Raw genomic sequence first — 7,718 nt, 5'->3', positions numbered from 1 at the left:
ATGTTTGTGGGGGAAATATGTTACTTGGTACAGTAAAAAGAAGAACTCAAAATAAGACAATGTTCTCATTCGTGGAGAAGATCAAATAGCGTACATTTCTCCAAAGGCTTGGCTCCAAAGGTTCACTTCAAAATTTGATGATCAAGTTGGACTCTACAGATATCTTCATCTAATTGAAGTGTACGTATCAATGTTATAATATCTTTTATTTCAGGGAGAGATCGGATCTTCTATTTCCTGCAGGAGTTATTGGAAAATATTCTAAGAGATATTGGGATCTCTTATTCCCAATAGAGATATTGAAAGATTCATTGTAATATAATGTTTTCATTTTAATAACAATTTGAATATGATAACTTGTTTTATTTAGGTTTCTGTAAAGACTAAACCTCGTAAATAGTTGTTCTTTTTTTGTGTGCTTATTTATTATTTCAATACACAATCAAATATATTACTTAAAATTTAAATTTAATACTTTCATAAACTGGTTTCTTGAATAAAACGCACTTCTTCTACATTTCACCAATACAACTTAAAAACTACTAAATGCACAGTCACAGGGGTATGGTTCCTTTATCCTCGAACGACATAACGATAAAAATGTCCTGATAGTGGATTAACTCAATTTAGTTAGTCTTTCTTGGCCCTGCTTAAGGTAATGGATGAACCCATCCATGTAGGCTTGATTGAGCCCGTGATTACCAAAGATGGCCTTCATCTCCCTCGCTCTCGCCCTCAACCCCTCACCTCTTTTCCACCATGACTCTCTTAGTGCTCCGGCGATGCCTTTCCGATCAAAAGAACCATCTTCTCCCTCTCTACTTCCACGGCCAAGCCTTTCTCAACCAGAAGCCTTGCATTCAAACCTTGGTCGATCACCATCGGCAGCACCACCAGCGAGTGACCAAACTGAGTGTCTCTATTATGGAACCCCACCCTGAATGAAAAAATGACCCACCCACAGAAGGATGAGCAAGAATTTCCAGCTGAGGTGCCCAGCTCACGCACACCACACCTCGGCCCTGGGTTCGCGACCTGAATTCCGGTGGCACGGCATCTTCCTCATCCATTGCCCAGGTGGGTTTTCCTCAGAGCCCATCAGAAGGAACCCCAGAGGCTCAATTCCATGAGCCATTCCATATATCTGATCTCTTCTGGGCTGCCATTCACTGCCAAACCCAACAAAGACAACGGACTTGGGTGATGTTGCTCTAACCACTTGAAAACTGTCAGCCACTCTCCTCCGAAGCTTTCTCAGCTGACAGAAGGGTGCCGTTGCCGGTGGAAGAACCACCTACTGGAATCACAGTTTTCCAGTGAAGTTTCACTGTACCTAATTCCAGATATCGACCTTCATATTCGCTGCAGCTTCGGAAGGCCAGGGCCTTGCGGCAGTGGAGATGAGCGAGATGCGTTCGATGTCTGTGGTTCGAAGAGGCGATTTTACCGAAAACGACTCCTTCACATGGGACCTGCCTCAAACGGCGGAAAGGCAACCGTGGATGGGAAATCGATCCACTGGGCGGCGATGTCATGATTCGAGATGCTCAGTGTTGGGCCTGGAGCTTCGCCAGTGAGATACCTCAGGTGGATCCAAGAAGGCAAACAAGGGTAGAGCTGTAAATGAAAACCAGATGAGTGGGATAACAACGTTGAGTTCTCGTGGGATGTCTGCCGCCTTGAAGGGAGAGAAATCGACGATGATTCAATCTGGGACTGTCCTGGGAGATTGAACTGCTTGAAAGTTGTGGTTTCAGTAGATCATATGCTCTCTTCTAGGTATTGGGTTTGTTCCATGGCCATGTCCACGGTGGCTCGGCGGCTGCCGGTAGGCCATCGACGGCAGGTAAGCGGAAGCTCCACCAGATTCAGCGGAGCTGCCAATCAAAGAGGGAATTGAAATGGAGTGGAATTCTGCTCAGATTTCTAGTGGTGGTTCGGTGTTGAGACACGGATTCCAGTCGAAAAAGTGCTATGCAGATGTGGAGGAACGAAATCAAATGCCCGAAAGCTTAACCATGGAACCATCACAACGGCAAATCCTGTTTTGCCATTAAAGAATCTAATCTGTTTCCCCAATCACCCCTAAGTTCCTGGAAGATTGACTGGAATGCCAAAAAATATAAAATATGATCTTGCCATATCACTACAGGTTTCACGAACTTCAACGGTTGGATCAACCCACTAACAAAATAAAAAACAAACCGATGATAGCATGCTCATTTTAAAAATTTTTATTTTTAAATGTGGGCAGTGTGTCTTTTGAAGCCATCAATGCTGTTCATATTATCTTTCGTCACTAGTGGCTCACAAACCATGACTGCATTAATATTCTCATTCCGATCTATATAGAAAGGTCCCAACAAAAAAAACTATGATCTCATTTATTTTATTGAAAAATAACTAGATGAATTATTTGGTTTTAATTAGTAATAACATTTTAATTCTAAAGAAAAAATATTGTATAATAAAAGTCTTGATTATCACATGGATTGGGGCGCCAAACAATCATTTTTTCAGTTTAGTGAATGTATTATAATTAGAGTGGATTTGGTGATTGTCGACATATTTTTTTGTTAAAGAATAAGTATTTGTTCAAATGAAGTTCATATTTTTTCAAAGAATAGGCGGATTTATTAAATTAAAGAAAAATTTTTAAATTAGGCAAAGGTTGCAAGTATTTTCAGTTTTAGTATTAAGGTTGCAAGTATTTTCAGTTTAGTGCATTTGTTCAAATTAGGGTTTCAAAGACAAAATACAAATTTTCAAGCTATAATTGTTTGATCTAATATGCTAGTATCTTAACTAGATAATAGAGTGAAAATAGAACTTTTTGGATTTATTTTAGAAATTTTTCTATTTATTTGAGCTGGTGAACAAAGTGTTACAAAAAGAAACCATGCTCTTTGTCTTCTTCCTTTTTTTTTTTTTCCGGCCCCTGGCTTTTGGTGGCAGGAACCATACTCTACCGGGCCCTCAGATTTATGATTTGAGATTTGGGAATACCACCATCGGGTATAAGCTTATTATCTTCCATCCTTTTTTACTTTGTCACAATAATTTGATCTAAATTTATATATATATATATATATATATATATATATATATATATATATATATATATATATATATATATATATATATATATATATATATATATATATATATATATATATATATATATATATATATAATATATATATATTGACACAGTGCTAAAGTTCTATTATGAGAATGTCTTGAGAATGAGTGCCTCAACCAAAGCAAAATATCATTTTTTCCCTATGATCTTGAGCTATGTATTTGAATTTGCCTGCTTTGCGGAGTGTAAAATAGGAACCATCCATGTTCAATTTAATGGAGTTGGGGTTTGGTGGTTCCAACTTAATATTGAAGATGATTCAATGACTTCTGACTATAAAATGAAGGCCTTTCCCCTTTCCAAATTTGAAGGAAACCTTTGCTGGTGAAGGGCATTCTTGAGTATCAAAAAGGCCTGTGTATGCTTTCCACATAAGCTAGAGTGTTGGGAGAATATTAAGAGGTTGTTCAGCTCACGGATCATTGTGCCATTGATTGAGAAGACATAAGACTTTGTCCACCAACTAGCCCTATTGTTCTAGGATGGAAAAGTGTAAGACCTCCCAGACAGCATGGACTAGATGACAGTTGACAAATATGTGATCAAGGTTTGTTTGTTGTTCACCACAGTGGAGGCAATGTGTGGAACACGAGCAACCCCTTTGTTCCAGAGAGAAGCAGAGGCAATTTTTGATACATGATTTCAGAAGAAATGTTATACAAGCGTTGTTGTGGGCCTAAGATTTTAACCCGTCCAACATTGAAGTGGAAACCCACAACCAGACACTTTTCTACATATTGGGCAGCAAGTCCACCAAAAGCACCATGGAAGCTATTCCCCATCATATTGGACATCACAAACCTCAAGCACTCATTTGCTCTTCTATCTCTGTCCGTCACATTTATCAAGAAGCTAATATGGTAGCTGATGTCTTGGCAAAGGAAAGTGTCCTTTCACAAGATGCATTCCCTAACTATCAATCCTTCCCACCCCCTAATATACGCTGGCCTTTAATGTTTGATCAATTAGGATTAGGTTGTAATAGGGGATTCTCCCTTTAAATAAATAAATTCTGCTTTTCACCAAAAATATATATAAGTTGTTCTTAAACATAAAACACAGGATTTTTGAACCTCGTTTTCCTAGTTTTTCAATATTCAATTTGTTCCCTTATGTTTGGTATAAAAATTGTTTAACTTCTTCATATTTAATAATGTATTTTTGCTTCAGGTGGTGTAGGATCCGTGATCTATGATCTTTTGGATGTATTATTCTAAAATCATCTGCTTGTACACATATCTTTTTTATGCATTACAATGTAGTAGCAAAAGGAGACACAACCTCAAGGGATTGACTCTGAGCAAAGACCAATGCCTCTAAAGTCAAAAAGTTCAAATCTTCTTGGGATTAGGGCAAAGCCCCATCATATATTTATTAACTATCTTTTTTTTTTTTTTTTTTGGAGGTAGACCCATCATATATTTATTTATTTATTTAATTTTTTTTTTATAAGAAGAAAAATATATATATTTACTTAAAGACAATTACACATATAGTCATACGCCCATTATAGTCTGCATTTCCTACCATAGCAGTTACCGCTAGGTTAGTTATCCTATTATGAAGCTGTGGGGTTGGAAATTCATCAAAAGAAATATCCAAAGTTGTAGTAGCTATATGCATCAAACTTTCAATTACAGATAAGGGCCAATTTAGCTGAAAGGGTCTGGATAATAGTTTTCTTAGTACCAACTGATTACTCCAAACATGTTTTACTTGTAGTCCCAAAGTCTTCGCAGATTTGAATCCTTCTTGCAATCCAACTAGTGCAACTTCAAAAGCATCTTCAGTATTAATCATGCCAAAATTGACAGACTGTATATGTCCATATAAATCACCATGATCCATCCAGCCGCATTCACCCGTTTGTTAAAAATCCTTGCACACATTAATACAACATAAATATTTGGTGGGATAAAATGACATATTTGCCTCTGTATTTCATCATGTTGGGTTTCATTATAGTAAAAATCTATTTGACTCCCCTTGATTCCCATACACATGTGATTTCGCTTGAAGCAAACCCACCCAATAATTGATATGAGCAATAATCGAAATTGGATCAGGTTGTTTTTTTTTTTTTTGAAAAAACAACGCCATTTCTTTCCTGCCATATGACATAGCAAGAAATGATGAAGACCAGACACAATCAACGTGGCTGTTTTATTATCCATTTGAGTATGAATTTTTTGACACATCCTTAAAACTGATGTATCGACCTAGTATTCAGGTCTTAAACTTGCAGGGCCAACCGCGTGGATTCTCTTTGTCCAATCATAAGAAATCAAAGCATGCCAAATAGTTTCCCTTTCCCTCCCGCAAAACACACAATCAGATTGAATATTAGTCCATTGAGCAATTTTTGCTCTCACAAGTAACCCATGATTCAATGTACACCAAAAGAATATGAGGAATTTAGGATGGATCAGTAATTTCCACATAAATTTCCACCACCTAGATGCCATAGCGTTCATTGTTGGTGATCTCCTTTTTCTATTGCAGCAAATGCTAATTTGACTATAAAATCCCCCCTTGAGTTCAATCTAGATACCCATTATCATCATCGTCAAATAAAATAGGTAGTCGTGGAAATATTGGATTGGGGATAGAAACATTATTCAAATTATTGATGTTGGAAAATACTTCCCTTTCACGCATTTGTGCATTGTTGACGATGTCTCAAGCAACCGTACTCGCCTGAGGCCCGAAAGTGAGAAATCCTAATTAGTTGATAGCATATCATGTTGATGTGGTAACCATGGATCAAATCAAAACGAAGTTTGTGTTCCCTTCCCAACCTTCCGTACAATCATTGATCTTAATTGTGGCAAGATATTGGCGATTCTATTCCACGTCCAAGATCCTCTCTTTCTTCGAACCCCGTGGATCAAAATGGATTAGTTCTTGAAATATCGGCTTTCAGAATTTTCACCCACAATGCTTGTGGTTGGGTAAGCATCGTCCACCCTTATTTGAGTAAAAGTGCAGCATTGTAATCCTCCATCTTCTTAAATCCCAGTCCACCTTGTTCTTTCCGTTGGCAGCATTTCTCCTATGAAATCAAATGCATGTGTCGTTTCTCCCTTGGTTTCGCATTCCAAAATCTCCGGCATATTGCATCAATTTTTGTGCAAATACCTTTTGGGTATCTAATGCTTTGCATTTGATACAAGGCCATTGATTGCAATGCGGATTGCTTAAGAACCCCTCTTCTAGCATATGATAAATTATTTGATTTACATCTCCGCCATTTTTTTTGCCATTCAATCCAAAACTAATTTCAGTATTCTTGTCTTTCCTTTCCCTACTAACAAAGTAGTTCCCAGACAAGTGGTCTCTTTCTTGATTTCCCGGCACTCGTAAAATAGCCAATGTACAAGCTCTATCTTCTTGTGAGACACTTCTACTGAAAAAAGCCTTGCTCTTTTCCAGATTAATTTCTTGTCCTGTCATATCTGAAAAAATTTCTAAAACAGCTTTTAAAGCTAGAACTTCCTCCCATCATATATTTAGTTGATGAGGTGAGCATTAGCTGTACAAACCAACCTCAGTTATTTTTTTAACTTTGAAATTCTTACCATCATAACTGCTAAGTTTCAAACAAATCCAGTAAAATTAAGTCTTATATGATCCCAGAAACTACATCCTTGACAAGATTGAATAATTTACCCATAGAAACCACCAAAACTTATACAAGTGTTTTGTTTACTCTGAAAACTACCCCCTTTCAGTTACTAAAGAAAATTAATCTCGGGACCGTTTACTATGAAATAGAAAATGGCCATCATGAAGCAGCTGGTTGATGTTGTATTTATTAATATTACAGTGCTCCCCTTTGATATCACATTGTACAAATTAATAAACAATCTGTAATACCCTCTTACACAAGGACAGCCTCCCAACATAGATTACGTGCAAATAATTTTACACAAGAACTGATCTCCTGGAATAGAAATGTTGCCAAATGCATACTCAAATGATTAATTCTATGTTAACTCTAGTGATTTGCACTTGCAAAGTAGCCACTGGCATTTGCCTTAAAACTGCTTGAATCTTTGGCGTTTTTGGCAGTACTGTTATAAAGACATGGCATATAGCGGCAGCAACAGAAACGGAGAAACCTTATAGTTCTCATCACATGTTAGAACACTGGCTTCTGACGGAACATTCATGAACCAAATTGATCAGTGGTTTTTTTTTTTTTTCAGAGAAAACTAAGACAAAGGTAAATCAGTTCTAGGTTTATTTCCACTGAGCTCATGAATCCAAAAGGATACAAAGGTTATCTTTCACTAATGGTACTTCAGTAGCAAGGTCTGTATTTCTCATATGGATGTGCTCTATTGTTCCTGAGAGCAATAGTCAATAGAGTACACAATAAAAAAGATTGTCACAAGTGAGAATGGTTAATTTTCTCCAGTCGTTTTGCAAATTGGAAAGTTTTTCTTGGTTGTTGCTTCATATTAGCTGTTACAGCAGGACCTGATTTTGGAATATCCAGAAGGTTGCATTCTCATATGTGAAACCACTGTAAGTAAGAGGTTTGCCTTTACCCAAAAAAAAAAAAGAAAAAGTA

At 37.1% G+C, this 7,718-nt stretch overlaps 1 pseudogene; it reads right to left on the bottom strand.

Moving 5' to 3' along the window:
- Positions 1 to 616: 616 nt before the first annotated feature.
- LOC149012376 (UDP-glycosyltransferase 91C1-like) lies at positions 617 to 4,990 on the bottom strand (annotated as a pseudogene).
- Between the last annotated feature and the right edge of the window lie 2,728 nt (positions 4,991 to 7,718).

Source organism: Hakea prostrata, chromosome 6 (genome assembly GCF_041222555.1).
Source record: "Hakea prostrata isolate BN-2017 chromosome 6, UWA_Hpros_2, whole genome shotgun sequence".
Lineage (NCBI taxonomy): Eukaryota > Viridiplantae > Streptophyta > Magnoliopsida > Proteales > Proteaceae > Hakea > Hakea prostrata.
Note: the sequence above shows the minus strand (reverse complement) of the source record. Positions and strands in the feature narration are given on the sequence as shown.